Genomic DNA, 22457 nt, shown 5'->3' on the forward strand with positions numbered 1-22457 from the left:
AGCAACAGCCATCACTGATTTTTAATCTTCATAGTCCTTAATCACTTTTAATGTTATTTCCAGGTGTGTCTCCTATCATGGCCTCTTATGAGGAGCATTCACAGTGGATTTTGTACACTTGGGGCCAACTGAACAAAACAGCATGAGATAAAATCAAGCACAAGAGAAAATGATGCTATCAAGACACATGGTAAATAGGATGTATGAGACAGCTGTGGCATAACATCCCATACTGCTTACAGCAGCAAACATTTCCTAAATGTGGAAAATGTGCTCTCTAAAATAATGATTAAAAGTATAGTAAATACATAAACTAGTAACAATGTTGTTTATTACCATCATCAAGTATTATGTACTGCACATAATTGTATATGCTGTACTTTACCACAACTGGCAGCGCAGATGATTTGTTTGCTCAACATCACCACAAACTCATGACTAATGTGTTGCACTATGACAGCTATGATGTCACTGGTGATATAATTTCCCAGCTCCATTATAATCTTACAGGACCACCGTTGTGTTTGCAGTCTGTCGTTTATTGACTGAAAGATTGTTATATGGCTCACTTACAAACTGTTGTAAGTTTGCTGTTGAACATTGGAATTACAGACATGTTTTTCTCAATCACTGATAATAATAATTACAGCTAATACAGACTGAGCACTGCCCATATGCTAGGCCCCACTTGAGGCCCTTCTCTTGTGTTTGTTGTTTTGTTCTCCTCATCAACACCATGGCAAGGTCCTCTCACTGGCTGATGTTTTCCATATGAGGAAACTGAAGCACAGAGAGGCTATGAGTGCTGCTCACACAGCTCAGAGATGTGGCTTTGGGCATTGATCCCAGGCTGTCTGCTTACGATCAGTGATGTTCTGCCTTCTCTTGTCTGCAGAGACTAATCTATCCACATACAGAATAGCTTAGGTGTGTTTTGGGCAAGTTTATTCATGATTCCTATGTGAGACCACTTTTAATTAATAATAATTAAATTCATTAATAAATATAATTATAGGCAAGTCATGACTGTTTTGAAGATCTGTGTCTTCCTTAGCATCAATATCCTTTTCTTTTTTCAGTGTATAAATTCAAAGGTACAGAAATTTAAGAAGCATCAAGATGATTAAAACATAAGGACCCTGAAAAATTAGAAACATGAGAAAAGATCCTCCAAGATGTCTATGCAGCACACTTTCCAAACTTCCCTTAGCCCTCCTCCACTTTTCCCAGCATCCCCCATTTAGTTGGAGACACAAATCTTTTGGGAAAGGTGACTTGAACTCCCACTCTGGGGACGGGACATGTGATCTGGCTGCAGCCACTTAGTTGCCCTCCCCAGTCACAGTGACTGGGCTTCGGGTGGCCATATGAGTTAAGCCAGTCTATTCGGAATGAATCTCAGTCCTGGGCACCTTGGGGAAGATGATGTCTTCTCCCTTCTGGAGAATAATGAAGTGTAAACCCAGGGAGCTGCTAGCACCCATCTTGGAAGTATTAGGGTAAACAGCTTATCCATTCTCTTTGATTCTGAAAGATCAAAACAAAACACAACAAAACCAAGAGGTTTGCAATGTCCTACTGGACTAAACATTATCTGAAGCCTCACCTTTATCCTGGATTCCTTGTTTTATAAGTCCACAGACTCTCCATTGTTCAAGTCAGCTTGAGTTGGGTCCTAGGATATGTGCCCAGAGTATCCAAACTGATATACAATGTGGGCCTGAAGTGAAACCCCATGTCTTCAAAGACCAAGAACTGGCAGTAAAATGGGAACTGGCAGGAAGAGGGCCGGGCTCTGGGATTGGACACAAGAAAATACTAGATGTGAATTCTTGAAAATGAGGGATTCAGCTCTGAGCAGCAAAATGCAGGTTATTAGCTTGAATCATGAACAATAAAAATGATATTCAGTACTGCTATGGTCTCAATGTTTGTCCCTCCAAGTTGATATGTGGAAATCCTAACCTACAGAGATGATGGCATTAGTAGGAAGGGTCATTAGGAGGTGACAAACTCAGGAGGTAGAACCCTCAAGAATGGGATTTGTTCTCCTTTAAAAGGCAGACCACAGAGCTCCCTAGCACCTTCCACCCTGTGAGCTCACAGCGAGGACTTTGCCTCCTGGAACAGGGCCCTCACCACACCATGCAGACACTTTCATCTTGGACTTCCTGGCCTCCAGAACTGAGAGATAAATTTCTGTCATCTACAAGCCACCCAGTCTGTGGTATTTTTGTCATAGCAGCCTGACTGGACTTCGACAAATATTCTTATAGAAAGGTTTCCTGTGGCCCCACTGTTAGAGATGCCTGTTTGATTATGAAAATGCTTTAAGAATTTAGCAACAACAACAACCACCTCTGGAGAACTTTCTTGTGAGTACAACTCAGAAATGATGTAGAAACTGGATTGCTCATACATTACTGGTAGGAATGTAAAACAGGTACAGCCACTCTAAAACTCAGTTTGGCAGTTTCTTATAAAACTAAGCATGTAACTGCTGGTCAACCGACTAATAACACCCCTGGACATTTATTCCAGAGAAATCAAAATTTATGACTACCTGATCATCTGAGTGCAGTGTTCATAGAGGCATTATTAGCAATGGGCCAAAACCTAGAAATGACCTTTAGAAAGTCAACAGTTAACCAACTCTGGTGCTTCTGTACCATGAAACAAGGATGCACAGCAGATACACACGACAACCTGGGCACACATGCAGGGAATTACACAGACTGAAAAGACCCATCCCATAAGGTTAGTACATGCCACATGGTCCTGTTTACGTAAATTTTTGAAGTGACAAAAGTTTACCAGTGGAAATAGATCAGTGATTGCAAGGTGTTAAGGACAAGGTGGGTGATGAAGGGGCAAAGATGGGTGTGGTTGTAAATAGGACAATCCTGGGGGTTCTTGGGCTGATGGAATTCCTCTGTCTTGACTGTGGTGGTGAATATATGAATCTACACATGGGATAAAATTGTGTCAAACTAAACACACACATACTGAACACGAGGAAAGCTGGGGTTATCTGAATAAGATGGGTGGATTGCATGCATCTCAACATCTCCTTTGTGATATTGTACTATACATTTTTTATTTTTAAACATATTTTATGGATTTTGCTATAACAATTGTCCCAATTTTTCCCCTTTCACTGCCCCCTGCCCAGTACCCCCCATTCTCTCCAGCAATTCCTTCCCTTAGTTCATGTCCATGGGTCATGCATATAAGTTCTTTGGCTTTTTCCATTTCCTATTCTGTTCTTAACCTCCCCCTATTTTGTTAACTGTAACTACTGGGGAAAACTGGGGAGACAGTGCACAGGAGCTCTCTGTGTGATTTCTTATGAAGCATATGAAACTACTATTACCTTAATAAAGAATTCAATGAAATACATCAGAAATAAAACGATGTCTGCAGAAAGCCAAAATGTCTAACCTGGGGAAAAGTGGCATGGTCAAGGGAATCAACCAGGGCTGGTGATGCACCCAGAGGCTAGCTTCATGGAGAGCAAGTACCATGCTGGATGAGGTGAGTCAGACAGTGTGGCTGTAGATTGATTAACACAGCCATTGTCAGACCTCAGCCCTGCAGAGAGGGAACCAGGGGATCCAGAATAAATCCCCCCAGCCTTGCTCTTCTTCCTCCCTTCAGTCCCCTGCCAGCACCTCCCATTGGCTGAACCCAACCACAAACCAGAGGGCTGGGGAGCCTCCAAGATGCAGTATCCCAGGACCCAGTACAGGCCCCAGATCAGTGTGGAGGGGTCAACAGAGGTCACCTGCACAGTAGCAGAGAGGTGGAGGGCAAATCCAGTGTCCTACTCAGCCACTCTCAACAGGTCTAGAGGTCAGACCAACACACTCTACTCCAAGAACTCTCTCAAAAATTGTTCACCCTACCAGGAGTTAAGCAATCAAGGAGGTAGTATTTTCCTCATATTCAATGAGTTTGTTGTTCTAATGACTCAGGTAGAATTTCTTCTCCTTGGGAGAAATGAAAATATTTTTGATAAAATGACGTGTTTCAATAATCATCCCTTCAACTCCCATGCCCTCCCCACAGACACCTCACTATTAATCAATGTGGGATATATGTATGCATACCTTTTTATACATCTTGACATACCTCATATAGCTCCCAAGGAAATATATAATACTCGTGTGTGATTGTGTTGACTAAACTTTTTATTTTGACATAATTGTACATTTGCATGCCATTGTAAGAAATGATACAGAGATTCTGTGTGCCTTTTACCCAGTTCCCGTCTACGATGGTAACGTTTACCTTGCAAACGTTTCCCCTTTACCTTGCAAAACTCTATATAACACAATGTCACAGCCTGGATATTGACACTGATACAGTCGAGCTACAGAAAATTCCGTCACCACAAAGGTCCCCCATGTTGCCCTTTCAATAGTCACACCAACTCTGCTCCTTGACCCCTGGCAATCACTGATGTCATTTCCAGAATGCTGTGTAAGTGGAACCATACAGTAGGTTGCCTTTGGGGATGAGCTTTTTTCACTCAGTATAATTCTTTGGAGACTTACCCAGATAGTTGTGTGTATCAAGGCTTTGCTCCTCTTTATTGCTGATGGCATGGGTATGCTGCAGTTTGTTTAAATATCACCTGTTAAAGAACATCTGGATTGTTTCCAGCTTTTGACTGTTGCAAATAAAGCTGCTATAAGCACTCATGTGTAGGATTCTGTGGGACCAGAAGTCCTCATTTCTCTGGGACAAGTGTCCAGGAATGGGATTACTAAGTCATATGGTATTTGCATGTTTAGTTTGGTAAGAAACTGCCCAACTGTTTTCCAGAGTGGCTGTACCATTTGCATTCATACCAACAATATGTGATGATGTAGCTTCTCTGCATCCTAACAGCATTTACTATCACTATTTTTTCTTAATTTAATTTTAGCCATCCTGCTAGGTGTGTAATGATATCTCACTGTGGTTTTAATTTGCATTCCTCTACCAGCTAGTGGTATTGAGCACCCCTGCATGGGCTGTTTCCCCTCTGTGCATCCACTTTGGTGAAATGTGCCTTCGTGTCTTTTGTCTGTCTTCCAAGTGGATTGTTTAATTTTTTTACTGTTGAGTTTGAGAGTTCTTTATCTGTTCTAGATACCAGTCTTTTGTCAGGCCAGTTGGTCAGTTTTTCCTGTTATGGATTGAGCCCTTGGTGTCAAGTCTAAGAACTCTTTGCCTAGGCATAGATCCCAAAAATGTTCTAAACTTTTTCTAAAAGTTTTATAGCTTTATATTTTACATCTAAGTCCATGATCCATTTGGAGGTCATTTTTGTTTTAGGTGTGAGCTTGAGTCAAAGTTCACTTTTTGTCCTGTGGATGTCCGATTGCTCCAGTACCATTTGTTGAAAAGGCTGCTGTTCTTCACTGAACTCCTTTTGTGTATGTGACTACTTCTAAACACAAGTATGTCACACTAAGTATTCAGCAATTTACTTTCTTAACTGTAATATATCTTGACGATTTTTCCATGTCCACATATATAGATCCACTACATCACAGGTAACTGCTGTAGATATACTTTAAGTTGGGGTCCATGAACCACACCCCCAATCAGGACCTGGGAAAGAGAGAACATGCATCAGAGGAAAATGCATTTTTATCCTCATTAACCTGTCACCACAATTTTGCATTCCTTCCATTAGGACTGTAAGGAATAATAGCAATCATACCACAATATTATTAGCAGAACATGTGACTTTGTCACTAAAAGAAGCCATAGATGTTTTCATGGCACATTACAGATGTGGCACATACCCTGAAGTGTCATTTACTCTCATCACTATCTCCAGTACAGTAGTTATTAAACCTGTCATTATATCTTGCTACCTAATGTAGTAATAACATAGTATATTACCTATCATGATATCATTTTTATGTTTGGTAACTGTGTTGCAAGGTAATCAGTTTTCTTTATAGTCCTATGTATTTAATATTATTCATTTAAAATCATTTCTGAGCCAATAAGTGATTGCAGTAGCAAAGTTGCAAGACACAACCTTAATGTACAAAAGTCAATTGCTTTCTTGTATAACAGCAATGAACAATCTGAATTTGAAATTAAAAACATTTTCATTAGCCCCCTCCAAGATGAAATACCTAGGTATGAATCTAGCAAAATATAAACAAACTCTATGTGAGAAAAGCTACAAAACTCTGTGAAAGGATTCAAAGATTTAAAAATACAGATATTCCACTCACATGGATAGGAAGACTCAATATTATCAAGATATCAGTTTAATTTATTGATTCAACACAACCCAATCACAATCTGAGCAATTCATTTTGTAGGTATTTTATATCCTCAAAATTATATATTAAAGTTACAGTGATTCTAATAAACCAGAATAGTTAACACAATATTACAAAAAGAATAATAGCAAAGGTGGATGACTGACATTACCTGATTCAGGACTTACTCTATAGCTACAGTAATCGAGACAGTGGGGTGTTGAAGAAAGGGTAGACAAGTCAATGAAGAGAATGGAGAGTCCAAGAACAGAACTACACAAACAGTCAGCTGGTCTTTGAGGAAGAAGCAAAGGTAACTTGTCGGGAGATGACCAACAGCTGACCTTTGACATAGTTGGATCAGGTGAGACGCGTCTGCACAGCAGAAGTGACTGTGGTCGGATCTCCTGTCTATCTCCTCCTGTATGTCTGTCCCTGCTAGCAACAGGTGGTGAGATTTTTGGACACCTGTGCTTTATAACAAAAACCCTTACACGATGCCTCTGATTCTGCATGAAATGATTGCTGACCACTAACTAGAAGCCCCTAATAACCCTAATGCTGTCCACTTCCTCCACCTGGAAAGTTAAAGATAGAATTAAACTATGGGCAGACTAGCTGCCAGAACGCTGGAGGAAGCCGTTGCTGGGAATGTCTAGGGAGTCACCATTCAAAAGCTCAAGATTTATTAGAACCACTGCCTTTCCCATGTCCTGGGCAGGAGTGGTTATTGATGGGACCAGGTAAATAGAGGAGGAAGGAGTTTTAATTAAAATATAATAATCTCAGTACATAGAAACATATCATAGCCCCCCCTCTAGATTTGTAAATAGACCTAGGCAAAAAAAAATCATTTATCTAATTCAGATAATCTAATTTCTATAAATAATAACTAATTTTTAAATCACTCCTTGTACCCCTTTGATTTAGACCAATCTATAGAAACTTAGTAGATATTTAATTACAATCAGCATTTGAAAGTTTGTGCTTGTATAGCTTCATTGGCTATCTGATTAATGACCCCCTTGGTCAAAATAACCTTTGTTTAATATGGTTGACCTGTGGGACTTCCTGTACTTTTCAGTTATTTCTTTGTTTAACATGATTGATTTGTAAAAACTTCTGTGTTTTTAGAAATTCTTTCTTGCTAACTGTTTCTGTTTTAATAATCACACTATGTATTGACTGCTGTATAACCTTCCCCATAAAAATATTGATTGATTTTTCTCAGTGAGTCAGTCAGGTCTAGAGAGCCTGGCTGTCCTCCTGCATCACATCTGGTGTCTGTTGCGTTTCACCTGAGCTGTTCCTCCTTCGGGGACCCTTAGACTCGCCGAGGCTGGACCCCGGCAGTAATTCAGTGGAGAAAAGATAGTCTTCTCAACAAATGGTATTGCAACAACTGGACATTCACCTGTGAAACAGACAAATCTGAATATAGACCTTACACATCTCACAAAAATTAACTCAAAATATATCACAGACCCAAATATAAAGTGCAAAATTACAAAACTTCTAGAATAAAGTATAGAGAAAAATTTAGGGGACCTTGGGTTTGGCAATCACTTTTTTTTTGAAGATTTCATTTATTCATATTTAGAAAGAGCGGAAGGGGGGAGAAAGAGGGAGAGACACATGGATACAAGTGAGAAACATGGATTGGCTGTGCCCTGACTGGGGACCTAACCTGCAATCCAGGCATATGCCTTGACCAGGAACTGAACGAGTGACATTTTGCTTTGTGATGCTTTACCAGCTGGGCCATACCAATCAGTGCTGATGACTTTTACATACATGAAAATCATGATCCATGAAAAAAGGAGTTGATAAGTTGGACTTCATTCAAATGCAAACCTGCAGCTCTATGAAAGACATTGTTAGGAGAATGGAAAGATTAGTCCCTCCCTCTCCCCCAGCCTTGATAATCCCACGGCTTTAGCAAAATACCATAGGAAACCTCAGTGCTCACCTGGAGGGCATTGGTTACTCCGAGATCCTGTTGAATGGGAGCATCAGTAACGGTATATGTGGCACGTTGTCATTGCCCTGCCAGGTCCACTCTTCCCACATCTCCACCCTGCTCTGGGCCACAGGAAGCTGGCCCTTGCCCTCCACTGGGTGCAGCTAACTGGTAGCCTAGCAGTAGGACCAGGGAGAGGGGAAGGACGCTCTTTATTCTCTGAGAGGTCAGAGCAATTATTCCCCAGGCTTTCTCCCTTCAGGACCACCACAGCTAGTCTGTTTCCCTGCCCTGTGCACAGGCCTGCCCTTGCCAGGTCAGGTAAGCACTCCCTGCCTGCTCCCCTCCCTTCAGGCCTAGGGGTGGCAGACCCTCCCCCAGGAAGGACTCAAGGCCTTGCACTATGCCCACTTCACTCTCAAACCCCTTTGTAAACACTCCTGGTATGATATCCACCTCAAATTACCCTAAATTGATTGGGCCATCTGTTTCCTGCTGGGGCCCTAACTGATACAGTATAGTCAGACATGTGGGAGATGCAAATTAAAGGCCACGGTAAGACACAAAAAGCAGGCTACTAATTTTTACACAGCCGGGTTCCACTGGGGAGAAATTGCTGATAAAAAGGGGAGTGGAGGGGCAGGAAGAGGAGTAATAGTTACTGTTAAAAAGAATTACTTCCAGGAAGTGGGACTGAAAGATTCCTTTAGTTCTCCAACTTGTATGCTTTTGAATGGACTAAATCTTTCAAATGAATGTGCTACTATGTCACAAATCATATATATATATATATAACTTCGGCACATTGATAAAATTGTTCCAGATGTGGGGTGGAGAGGTGGGTGAAGTCATAAGTGGGTTTTTGTCTCCTTTTATGCATTTCTGTATTTTTTAAACTTTAGTTATGAACTTGCATTAACTTTATCATAGAAAGAAAGAGTAGACTTCACTTTAAAATGAAAACAAGAGACAAATTGAGACTAACAGAGAGAGAGACAGGGAGACCATGGCCTGGATATTGTCTAGAAAAAGGGATGAGACGCAGATGGAGACAGAGAGACAAGAAAGACACAAAAACGAGTGGTGTGTACAGAGGGAAGAAGAGAAACGAACTGAAATGAAGACAGAGAGAGGGAAGACTGAATCAGATATTTAGGAGCAAATTCAGCACAGAGAACAAGCTTTGAAGCTCAACAGCATGCAGGTTCAATCCTCCCTGACACTAATTGTGAATTTGGAAAAGTTTCTTCATTTTATCATTCCTCAGTTTTCTCATCTATAAAGTGGGAGTAATAATAGGACACCCCTTGCAGTGTTCTTCTTTGAGAATTAAATGAGATCCCTGCCTCGAGAGACCCTAGCATCCTAGCCTCCAACAGACTTTGGCAGTCGAGGGTTCAGAATTCTGACCAGACCACCTTCCCTGACCTCAGCATCGGAATCACAGAAACTGCCTTCATGCCAGTCACAAAAGTGCGCCCCCTCTAGGCGCCCTCGGTCACCTCTGGGTGCCACGCTCTGCCAGGGGTGCACTTCAGTCCGCGTTCACACCCTGGAAGAGCTGAGGGCACAATACGCAGGACTGTACCGGCCAGTCCCGGTCCAGGTCCAGGAATCCCCGACATCGCAGCGCTTCAGGGGCCTTGGCGAACAGGCCCAACCTTACCCCTCCCTTGTCTTTTCACCCCAGGAGGAAGAGACTGAGCTGGAGGTCACGCAACTGCTCCTTCTGCTCAGGGAGGGATTCTCCCACGGACCTGCGTAGGTCTGCAGGTTGGCGAAGGTGGGGGAGGAGGTAGGAGAGGGCGCAGGGGCCGGGTGTCCCGAGGCCTCTGGTACCCCCGGGCGGTGTTGAGCAGCTTTTCCAGCCCCAAGTTGTTTCCCGTCTTCCTCCAAAATCTGAACTCCGAACTCCGGAGCTGCTGACCGCCGCGCAGAAGGATGCCGCCCGGAGGGATGTGGTCGGTCCCTCCACTCCCTAGCAGTTTGTTCTGGGCTCAGCGGCCCCACAGCTAGGACGCGGGGTTCGCGTTCTGTCTCTCTCAGGCCCAAACCCGTCCAGACACGATTCGCGTCCACTCGGCGTCCCCAGATCTGCGCTTTGTTCTGGTGCTGGGGGGTTCGCAGTAGGAGACTCCGTCTTTTGCCTTCTTCGTTTATCTCTAGTTTCCCTTCCAGCTCCAGCTGGTGCAGCCAGTTTCCTGGAGGCCAGTTTCCTCGAGGAAGTCCCTCTGGCCACCCGGGAGGCGGGAGGCGTCCCCAAACACCGAGAGCGGTGAGCGGAACCAGTGGTGAAGCCGGTGTTGCGAGTGAAGTGGAGCTCCGCCCAGAGCCCAAACAGGATCAATTGCTGACGCGAGAGGGCGGTTTCCGGGAGGAAATTCCCGCCACGGCCCGCTCCGCCTCCTTCCGGGTCCCAGGACTCGCCTAGGGGTCACGAAGCCTGCGTCCCATCCCGTTCAACCACCTGCGCTTGATCACGTGGGTCCTGAGCCTGGTGGCGCCCTCCAGATCCAGTCTCTGATCCCCGCGACGGCTCAGTGGGAATCGGTGGCTCTGCAGGCGGATGGCTGCAAATTCTGCTGTGTTGCCTTTTCGTTGAGGCTCGCTCAGGGGATGCTGAAGCTCAGGGAACTCTGCGGATGCTTGCCTGACCTCCATGCCTTGTGCTGGGTGCACCAGGAGGGGCGGGTACTTTTCCAAGGACCAGAACGTGTCTCTAGGAAACAAGGACTTTTTGATGGGATACTTTCCTTTAAGGTCTTTCAGAGGCCTCCTGTGGCACCAAGAACCTTGAGTCTTGAGTTGGTACCATGGATCGCTGACCCTATGCACCACGGACCAGTTTCTACTTTCTGGTTACAGAAGCCCAGAACGCCGTCTCCCGTGGCAAGTCCCAGGCCCTGATCTCAACCTTCAGCGTCCGCTTTGAGATTCTGTGAATCTGTGACTCAGACCTCCCCACTGGGGAGGCCTCATCCCCTAAGGGATTTGGCAGTGGAAGGGCCCAAAGTCCTCAGCTGACTGTGTAGTATTTTGGCTTCTGTTAACCCACGTGTCTTTTGTATTTGTGAAATCCCTATGTAATTTGCTATTCTGTATTCTGGTGGTAATGTATTGCCATTATTAAATATTCTCTTAATCACATCGGTTGATCCCCTGCAATCATTCTGAGGGGCACTTTTCAGTTCAAAATGCTGAGCCAGGGAAATCAGGTAACATGAGTTTCAATTCTGACTCGGCTTCTTGATTATTTTTAAATTTTTTTAAAAATTTTTATTTTTTAAAATTGTTGTTCATGTACAGTTGTCTCCATTTTCACTCCACGATGGCCTTCCACACCACCCATCCCTGTCTCCCACTCTTGAACCTCCCCCCTTTGGCATTGTCCATGTGTCCTTTATACATGTTCCTTGATGGTCCTTCCCCTGTTATCCCCTATTATCCTTCTGCTCCCTCTTCTCTGGTGCCTGTCAATTTGTTCTTTATTTTAATGTCTCTGGTTGTGTTTAGCTTGCTTGTTTTGCAGATTACTTTGTAACTGGGCAAATTACTTCTCTCTGAGTGTCAGTTCCTCATCCACATGATGTCATTCTTATGCTTTTCATGCAAATGAGTAATGTACATTCCTCATCCAGATGATGTCATTCTTACCCTCTTCTTGCAAATGAGTAATGTACATTGAAGTAGTGTTTCTAGAGCTTCCAGCTGAGGCCATAGGATGGTCTTCATTAATGGTCTCTATTAAATAACCACACACACATAAAAATACACAAATAATTGTACTTTTTTTACTGTGTCTGAGTCACTGGGCTAGCAATCATGGCTGCTAACTGCAGGTTTCTTTGCCAAGGTCACACAACTAGTGAAGGTCACAGCCAGGTTTGAATCCCATACTTTCAACCACCTCATGGAACTTTCTTTCTAACAAAAAATATGAATTTAGGAATTTTGACATCCTTTGTCCTTTTTCAGAATTCACTGGTGATACAGTGTCTTTGCCCTGGTTAACGCTGCTGCAGTTGACAGAAACTGACCAGTGCCCTGGAAGGTGACTGGGGCAGGACCCTGTCCTTGGCTTTGAAACATTTTTGTCTATCAGAGCTCAGTTTTCTCTGAGGGTCTGTCCACTCTCTCCCTGGAATTTTGAATAATGGAAACAGGGGGTCAGGGGGGGGGGCTTGAGTGTCAAAAAGCACCTCTGTGCTGCAAATTCCTTGTCTCTGTGACCAGATCTAGCTGCACAGAAGCTGGAGTGTGAGATGAAATGTGGTTAAGAGCTGCACTTGCCACGTATTTGCTGTGTGATCTTGGACAGGACTCTCACCATCTCTAAGTCCCTACAGTTTACTACATATTTACTCATTCATTATTTCAAGTGACTTTATTTCCAAAAAAGTTAACAGCACTAAGTTCATGACCCGTTCTGCCAATATCACTCCACATTTAAAATGTAATAAAAAATACTGTATGTCCTTAATTTCACTGTGGGTTTAATACTGTAAGTGGCAAAGCCTTAGTGATAAGGGGACATATAAAGTACTAGACAAAATGGGCTGCCTCTGTTTTCCTTTCGTACTGACTGCTCCCCCCTCAATCTCACATAACTCCCTTGCTCACTCAAGTCTTCATTCAGATGTGATTTCTCAGGCCACCTCATTCAGTGCAGCCACATCTTACATACACCCTGCCGTCACCCCACTTTAGTTCTTTCATTTTCTGTTCCTTGATGTAACATACACCTGTGCTTAACTCCCCCTACTCTCTGTCACTCCAGTCCAGTAAAAAGTTCCTTCAGGGGTTGTTTTGTAGGTTTTCTTTTATTCAGTGCCCTATGCCAGGCACCTGGAACCATGCCTGATGCAAAGTGGGGGCTGAATAACTTGGTGAATGAATGAAGGCGTTTGTCACAAACTGGACTGGTTCCCTGAAGTCCTTGGCCACACCCCAATTCCCTACAGAGGCTCCTACTCCTGTGTCCCATGGTGCCTGGACAGCTAACATTAGTGAGGCTCCCTTCCTCCCAGTTCTTTCTCTTGGTACCAAGTGTGGAAGAGAGGGAACAGTTGGTCTCCTCTCTGAACTCTGGGCTGCTTTGCCTTTTTGACTCCCTCCCACCTACCAGCAGCCTTCTCCCTTTCTCTTCTCCCCTCCTCTGAGTAACCTCTCTCTTGGAAGTTCAAGGGTCTTGATGGCAACACCCTTAGAGGTGCCTTTCTCCTCCTCTCCCTGGACTGCAGTATCCTGCACAAAGACAAGTCCCTTTGTCCCCTCCCCGTCAGGGTGCTGTGACCCCCCCTTTGTGGGGCTGAGGCTGCCCCTACGCTGAGACTCATCTTAGGAATACACTTCCTCTATGTGAACCTGAATCTGTGTCAGTTTCTCTTTCCCTCCAGCTGCTCACCTGGCTCAAGGCCCTGCCCTGCATGGGCTTCCCCAGCCTGGGGCCTCCCTAGTGGCCATTGTGTTTTCACTTTTCCTACATCAGCTGGGATTGCCCATCTGTCCAGGCTAAAAGCTGTACCATGGAGCCCAGGCAGGTGTTCCACCAGAGCAGAGCTGGAAGTTCAGAGACACACACAGAGCAGCAGACTGAGAGCCAGAAGAGGAGACTGAGGTCACAGACACAAAACAAGGCTGAGTGAGAGACCCTGGTGACAGCCTCTCAGTGGGACGCTTGGGTCCCCCCTGTGCTGACAGAGACCAGAGACAGAGATGAGGATGCAGCTGGGTGAGGCCCCCACCTCATGGCCCATGACCCCCCACCTCCCCCACAGCCTCCACCCTCAGCCCCCTGACACTGTCTGTGCCCTCATGTGTCTCTCCTTCTGTAACACAGACTTGCCTGTGGGTTGCATGCTGGTGCTGATGCTGATGACCATGGAGCTGACCAGGATGGGAGCAGTTCCTGTGCCCACCCCCCCTCAGTGCCCTCCCGGGTGCAAGGAGCTGCTCCATGGCCCAGTTCAAGTCTCTGCCCCCACAAGACATGAAGGCCTTCAGGAGGGCCAAGGATGCCTTGGTGAGTCTCCCCACTGCCCCACCTGCTGTGGGCCAACCTCCACCCTCCCTCTGTGGCCTACTATGCTCCATTTGGCTCAGGGTAGACCTGTACCCTCCCCAGCTGTGTGCTGACCCCTTCCTTGCTCTCCAGGAGGAGTCACTGCTGCTGAAGAACTGGAGCTGCAGCTCCCGCCCATTCCCCAGGACCCGGGACCTGAGGAAGCTGCAGGTGTGTTGGGAGAGTCAGGCCCGGACCTGCCCTCACCTGGCCCCGCTCCTCTGGCTCCTTCGTGGCCCCTTCACCTCTTCTTCTCACCTGTCACCATCTGTTCCCTCCCACCCAGTCCCACTAACCCATTCTCCTCACAGACCCACACTGGCTGTGTCCTCTCACCTGTCCTGACCTTATACCTTTACTGTTCCTTCCTCAGTCCTCCTCACCTGTTTCTCCCTCATGTGTGCAGCTCTCACCTGTCTCTCCCCTCCTCAGGTGTGGGAGCGCCCCGTGGCCTTGGAGGCTGAGCTGGCCCTGACACTGAAGGTCCTGGAGACTGTGGCTAACTCTACCCTGGGGGACATCCTGGACCAGCCCCTTCACACGCTTCGCTACATCCACACCAAGCTTCAGGCCTGTGTGAGTGCTCTGGGCTCCTGGGCTTGTGGGCTTGTGGGCCATGTCTGTGGGCTCTGACTCCCCCCGAACCTCTGTAGGTTCCCTTCTTGTGTAGACTCTGCCTCACACAGCACCCTCCTCTGCCCACAGGTCCCAACTCAGGCCTCAGCAGGCCCCAGGCCCCGGGGCCACCTCCACCACTGGCTGCACCGCGTCCGGGAGGCTTCAAAGAAGGTGAGTGACCAGGGAGTGACCAGTGTCTGGGGACAACTGGGACCCAGATCATGGGTAGTCACTGACGTGTCCTGTCTTCCCCACAGGAGTCCACTGGCTGTCTTGAAGCCTCTGTCACATTCAACCTCTTCCGCCTCCTCACCCATGACCTGAAGTGTGTCGCCAGTGGAGACCTGTGTGTCTGACCCCGAGGCCCACCCACAACCTGCCCCATCAGGAGATTTTATCTGTGCATGTGCCACTGTCCTTAAGTTATTGCCAGCCACCCATTATTTATGTACTTGTGTGTGTGAATTCTCAAACTCAGATCCGAGAAAATATTTATTTTTCTAATTTTTGTAAGAATTTTTCAAATAAATGATAAGAAAGACTTGTTTCCTGTGCTGTGAAACGGCATCTGTGTGAAGACTAGTTTTCTCTTGCTGCTGTAACAAGGCACCCCAATGTCGCCTCTGAAAACAGCCCAAGTTTATTATCTCACAGTTCCTGGGGTCAGAGCTCCGGGTGGGCTCTGCCTGTCTCTCTGACCTGAGCCCCCACAGGGCTGAAATTCAAGTGTGGCCAGAGGGGTTCTTACAGCGAGGCCTGCAGAGAGTGCACGTCCAGCTGAGGCAAACTGTTGGCAGAATTCTGTCCCTGGCAGTCGTCACCCTGAGGTCCCCGTTTCCTGCTGGACCCGGGCCTCCTTCTCAGCTCTTCCAGCCTGAGTCTCTCTCTGGTCCCTGTTGGTGGACCCCACATCTCAAAACTGGCAGCAGTGTGTCAGCGCCTTCTCGTGCTGGGAATCTCTCTGCCTTCCCCTCCTGGCCCCCTCTCTTCTGCCTCCAGGTGGAGAAAGCCTGCTGCTTTTCAGGACTCACGTGTTTAGAGGAGGCCCACTGGGCTAAACCAGGACAATCTCTCTATTTTGGCATCTATGAAGGTTATTTACATCTGCAAAGTCCCTTTGCCATGTCACATGGGATAGTCCCAGGTTCCTGGGATTGGGTTGGGTTCTGTCCTACCCCAGTATGTGTGAGTGTGTTTGTGTGTGCTCCCTTTGAGGGTATGCGAATGGATCACTTAGATGCATTCTGTTATGAGGAAAATGACGTGAAATAAACATGCCTTAATAGTGACATTTATCTTTGTACATCATGAGAAGTCTAGACAGCAAGGTGCATTTAAAACTGTGTTGTTTAATATGATCCACATGCCACAAATAATGATTTTTGTGCCACACAAAATCATTATTTTTTCTCTTCATAATAAGGATCTGGAGAGTCTTTGAGACTATGCAAATACCCATTATTTCTCAAAGTTTGAGCCAATCACTTTAGCATGCATTGATGGTGTTTGTCAGTTCCCAAATAATTTCATCATTCTTTTTACATTGATTCATTGACATTCTAGTCCTTTTTTCCATTCATATATTCTTTGTATTAGCTAGCAATTGCTTCGTGACAAAGTGTTATAATTCCTCGTGTTTAAACAAACCACACCATGCCACAGTTTCTGCGGGGTGGGAATCTGAGCGTGGTTTACCTGCACCCTCTGACTGGGTCTCACAGGCTGCAATGCAGGCATTTGTGAGGCTGAAAAGGTCTTAGGCTCTTTGCAGGTGAATGTGCTTCCGAGCCTGCTCAGGTGGCTGTTGACTGAACACAGTTCATTGTGGACTGCAAATTCCCAATGGCAACAGCTGCAGGGTGGAGAGAACCCAACCTGCTTTCAGCCCTGTGACCACCGGGACTGGAGACATCAGCAGGTCCTTCCCAAAGGCCACGGTTGTTCTTGTTCATAGTTATCTCACATGGCCACAGTGTTCCCAGGAAATGCTGTCCTATTCTTGCCTCAGGGCTTTACACAGTTGGTCACTAGCTGTGGCCCTCTGGTGCCATCTGTCTCCTTCTAGTCCAGAGCAGAGCCCAGCACTTTGCTCACCTCAGGATGGTGCAAAGGAAGAGACACTGGCACTCAGGCGGGCAGTAGCCAGAGAAGGGCAGCAGGCGTGCATTCAAAATGCTGGGCCAGTCTTCCATGAACCATCTCCTCTGCTGGTCATTTTAACAAGTAGATGTATCATGTACAATTTGGTTCTGTTTCCTGAAAGTATTTCTGTTCATCTCATTTGAAGCTTCTGGCAGAGAGAGGAGAGGCGCTGGAGGAGGCCAACCAACTGGACTGGCTGGTGACAGAGAAGACCAAGTCAGTGTAGTATGACCACAAGCAGCCCCACAATCACAGTGACCGCCGTCTGCAGCCTGGAGCTGTCAGGGGCCTGGCTACTCGGACTGCCACCACCTGAGCAAGGAGCTAAGCACACATCCAGGACGTGTCATCCATGGCATTGCAGGCTGAGGAAGAGCTCAACTCCCCTCCCTCGTTTATGTATTTACCAATTGTTCATGACAGCATGGAATGCTGAATTCTCATTTTATTCAGTGCATTAAAACTCTTTGCTATAATTCTGTTAATGCTCAAATTGTCCTAGACTAGGCCCATGGGAACCCTTTCAAGATGGCTCCTCTGCCTTTTCAGTGTGTCCCCATCATTCTCTGAGCACCTCCCTTGCTTTCTGGAACACGACGTTCCAGCCTCATCTTGTACTTCACCTGCCTCATCTCTGTAACCAGCCATTTCTCCAAGTAGTGCTGGTTCCTTTAAGTGGAGAACAGTTTTAAGAAATCAAGATCTGGGTACCAGTAGGCTGAGTGCTACAGGGATATTGTTGCTTCTACTCCTCTCAATGGATAGAAATAGGAAATAGATGTGTGTATGTACAGAATTGTACTTATACTGTAAAAAGTAAAATCTCATTAATAATTTTATATTCATTATCTGTTGTGATCATGTTTTGGATATACTGGATCCAATAAAGTGTATGTAAAAGTAGTTTTGCATATTTCTTTTTACCTGGTAAAATGTGGCTACTAGAAAAATTTTTAAATTATATATGTGGCTCACATAATATTCAGATTTGAACAGAGCTGGCTTAGAGGGGATAATGTTATAGTAGATCTAGTCTCTCCACACCTGGCTGATCCTCCCTCCTCGGTATATTAGCACTGTCTCCCCTCATGATCACTGTATGGAGGCCACAGCTCCAACCACACAGCAGGAGTGGCAGAGACTCCAGCTAGCTGTCTCTATACTGAGTCTCCCCTCTTCCTTTACTCGGAGGACACCTGAATTACAAGTGGATTGAGGAGTGCTCTACTAAAAAACAACACTTTTTAGTTTAGAGTGCCTGTGTGGCAGTTCGTTCTGGCAGTGCATGGGAGTGAAAGTGATCTCAGCCCCTTGTGAATTGTTCCTTTGAAGAACAGGCAATGCCCTCCCTCCCACTTTTGTCCTTTCTTGCTGAGTGGCACAAATGATAGCAGTTAGCTTAATTTTCCTCCAGTTTTCTAGCACATTTTCAATGGATATAGAAGCTTGTGTTGACAGCTTTCTTTTTTCTCTCAATACATTGAATGTTCAGGGGTAATTTACATACTGACTTGGGTCCTCTGCCTCTGGGACTCCCTCCACCTTGGGCTTTCTCCCCTCAGTTTCCAGCTGCTCTGACAGCGCCAAACTCTGGTGCCTGAGATCCCCAGTCAAAGACTGGTTTTCTGCCTGAGTTCAAGCTACATGATTCCCTTGCCACATGGATGGAGGTCTGTTCCCAAAGGGGAAGCCATATTAACAGTCTCAGGTCATGTGCCTGCTCTTTACAAGGTTGGATCCCCTCCAGTTTCTTCCTGCTTCTGGTTGCTCTCCAGTGCCTTCCAATGGTTGGGTTTTCCAAAATCATTTTGTTTGAGTTGGTAATTGTTATCCACGGGGAAGTTATCTGGCTCCCTCTCACCTGTCCCCATCTTACATTCTCCCTGTCCTGTTCACCTTCAGGTGAGTGAATCTCACTAGAAGTCTGTCTTGGGTTCATGAATCTTCTGCTGAAGAGTTATTCCTACCTGCCCAATGACATAAGGAAGGATGGTCCAACTCCATCTACATGCATGTGCAAGGACATGCACACACACAAGATACACTCTATGTGTTAATTGTATTGTCAACATTGACAAAAATACACATAAAGTGTGATCACATTGGACGTCCAGTGAAGATGGCAACATAGGCAGCAATGGCTCATCTCGCACAACCACATCAAAATTACAATGAAAATATGGAGCAATCGTTACCCAGAACCATCAGAAACCAAGTTGAATGGGAGTCTAACAACTACGGAATTAAAGAGGCCACATCCATCCAGATTGGTAACAAGGGCACAGACACAGAATGGGCTGGTCCCACATACACGGGTGGTATCTAAAAATTCAGGAAGGATATCTCAGGAGCTCCACACCAAAGCCTCCAGCCCAGGATTCCATTGCCAGGAAGTTAAGTCCCCATAACTTCCGGCTACCAAAACCAGTGGGGATTGAATCAGTGGAAGAGACTTCTGGGGCCCCAAGCAGTTCCTCTTAAAGAACCCACACATAGTCTGTAGAGTAAATGGAGTCAGTCAGGCTTCCTCACCCAGATGTCTGGGCAACTATGATAAGCAGCATTCTCACTGCCTTCAGACTGGGCATGATACACAGTATTCCCATAGCCTTGAATGGGCTTGCGTGCACCGAATCACACTTGTTATACAATATCTTGGCACCCTGCTGGCTTTGTGTACATTTAGTATATAAGGGAGTTGGTAGTTCACATTGCTTGTGATGTGTATGGATCACACCACCCTTGAATAAAGGCATGTCAGGCATTTCCATGGCTCTGTGAATTTTCTTCTATCTTCATGAATCTCAAATTAACCTGCCTGGCCTTGAAAGACTGTGAGACATGGACGTACCTACTCAGACTCACTACTTCTGAGCTCCAGCATTGGGTAGCAGTTTGAAAGTCACCAGTGGCATATAGGGGGCATCTGGAGTGTTTGGCATCAATATGAACAGAGGTCATTGTCCCTTTTCTTAACCCCCCCCCCAAAGCCAGTCAGTTGGTGCCATTTCTGAGACGCCAACAATGGCTAACATTGTTTGACCTGCCTTGGAGATCTCCAGAGACTCTACCCCACCCAACTTTGGGGCCTACCAGAGCTGCTTTTCCATATGAATGGCTGATTTTGGCTCTTGCTTCAAAACTTCCTAAATCCTCTTAAACAAACAACAGCTGGCCTCAGTGAGCCCCAGGCCCAGCACTAGCAATAATCAGCCTAGACTCACAGCTTGGCTTTGCCTGGGACTCTCCAAGCCCAGCACAAGTAGAAGCTGTCTCTGATTCCTTTATAGCTCAGGCAGAGTGGCCCTGGACAAAACACAGGTGGGGGTTGACATTGGCCTGCACCACCTGGGAAACCCCAGGGCCTGCACGCCCAGTGGGCAGCTACAGACCATGTCAGAGCTCCACCACCATACCCCTGCACAGCTGATTCTCCATAGAGGGTGGAGGTTGGTGGTCAGTAGTCACAGCCAGTCCTCGCAGCTGACTGCCCTGGGTAAATCCCTCCCATTGACCTGCTAACAGCAATCAAGTCTCTACTACAAGAGGAGGGTGTACTCAGCCCACAAAAAGGGTACACCTTGAGTACCCAGCTTGGGTGATAGGGGAGGCTGTGCCACTGCACCCTACAGAACATCTACTATATTGAGCCACACAACCAAGACAGGGAGTCAAAGCAGTTCTACCTAATATAGAAACAAACACAGGGAGGCTGCCAAAATGAGGAGATAAGGAAACATGGCCTATATAAAAGAACAAATCAAAACTCCAGGGGAAAAAAAAGCTAAATGAAATGGAGATATGCAATCTATCAGATGCAGAGTTCAGAACACTGGATATAAGGATGCTCAAGGAACTTAGTGAGGACCTCAACAGCATAAAAAAGATCCAGTGAGAAATGAAGGATAAGGATACACTCATTGAAATAAGGAACAATTTACAGGGAAACAACAGTAGAGTGGATAAAACTGAGAATCAAATCAATGATTTGGAACAAAAGGAAGGAAAAAACAACCAATCAGAACAAGAAGAAGAAAAAAGAATCCAAAAAAATGAGGCTAGTGTAAGCAGCCTCTGAGCCAACTACAAGAGGTCCAACATTTGCATCCTAGGCATGCCGAAAGAGAAGAGAAAGCAAGAAATTGGAAATTTATTTGAAAAAAATAATGAAAGAAAACTTCCTTAATTTGGTGAAGGAAATAGACATGCCAGTCCAGGAAACACAGAGTCCCAAACAAGATGGATGAAAAAAGCCCACACTAAAACACATCATAATTAAAATGCCAAAGGTTAAAGATAAAGAAAGAATCTTAAAAGCAGCGAGAGGAAAGAAGTTAGTTACCTACAGAGGCGTTCTCGTAAGATGGTCACCTGATTTTTCAAAAGAAACTTTGCAGGCTAGAAGAGATTAGCAAGAAATATTCAAAGTCATGAAAAGAAGGGACCTACAGCCCAGATGGCTTTATCAAGCAAAGCTATCATTTAGAATTGAAGGGCAGATAAAGAGCTTCCCAGACAAGAAAAACCTAAAGGAGTTCATCATCACCAAACCATTATTATATGAAATGTTGAAGGGACTTATTTAAGAAAAAGAGAATGATCAAAACTATGAACAAGAACATGTCAATAAATACATACCTATCAACAACTGAATCTAAAAAACACACTAAACAAACAAGAAGAACTAAGGCAGAATCAGAGATACAGAGAGCGTTTTGATGTTGCCAGATGGGAAGGGGGTGTGGGGAAATGGGTGAAGAGGTGAGGGGATTAAGAAGTACAAATAGGTAGTTACAGAATAGCCATGGGGATGTAAAGTACAGTATAGGAAATGGAGTAGCCAAAGAACTTGCATGCATGAGCTGTGGACATGAACAGTGGTGAGGGGATTCCCTGGGGAGTGGGAGAAGCTGGGTGGATGCGAGCAAAGGAGGAAAATCAGGACCACTGTAACAACATGATCGGTAAAATATACTTTTTTTAAAAAAATGAAAAAAGTGCCCTGGCTGGTGTAGCTCAGTGGATAGAGCGCGGGCTGCGAACCAAAGTGTTGCAGGTTCGATTCCCAGTCAGGGTACATGCCTGGGTTGCAGGCCATGACCCCCAGCAACCGCACAGTGATGTTTCTCTCTCTCTCTCTCCCTCCCTTCCCTCTCTAAAAATAAATAAATAAAATCTTTTAAAAAATGAAAAAAGTATGATCACATGATACCTGAAATGTGATAACCAAGCAAGAAGAAGCATCCTCTTTTATAACAATGGCTAAAAAATTTAGTGAAAAATCTCAGTGGACCTTCATATTCTAAGTGCTTCCCAGTGGTGTGAGGGAAGAAGTATAACTCTTTGAATTCACACAATAACCATGATATAAGTACTCTTATCAGCACACATTTTAGGGCCAGAA

The 22457-nt window shown here is 45.4% G+C and overlaps 1 long non-coding RNA gene and 1 pseudogene across 2 annotated transcripts; one reads left to right on the forward strand and one right to left on the reverse strand.

Moving 5' to 3' along the window:
- Positions 1 to 4182: 4182 nt before the first annotated feature.
- LOC123823911 lies at positions 4183 to 10546 on the reverse strand. 2 transcript variants are annotated; one of them, XR_006786614.1, is made up of 5 exons: positions 9899 to 10546; positions 8242 to 8408; positions 7960 to 8134; positions 7571 to 7686; positions 4183 to 5601 (listed from the first exon to the last, which is right to left on the reverse strand). It is a non-coding gene; the product is annotated as an uncharacterized LOC123823911 (long non-coding RNA). The 2 variants fall into 2 exon arrangements; XR_006786613.1 differs by having other exon boundaries at positions 8242 to 10546.
- A 3401-nt stretch (positions 10547 to 13947) lies between these two features.
- LOC123823680 lies at positions 13948 to 15267 on the forward strand (annotated as a pseudogene).
- The last annotated feature ends 7190 nt before the right edge of the window (positions 15268 to 22457 follow it).

Source organism: Phyllostomus hastatus, unplaced genomic scaffold (assembly GCF_019186645.2).
Source record: "Phyllostomus hastatus isolate PE091 unplaced genomic scaffold, TTU_PhHast_1.1 phas_contig_5, whole genome shotgun sequence".
Taxonomy (NCBI): domain Eukaryota; kingdom Metazoa; phylum Chordata; class Mammalia; order Chiroptera; family Phyllostomidae; genus Phyllostomus; species Phyllostomus hastatus.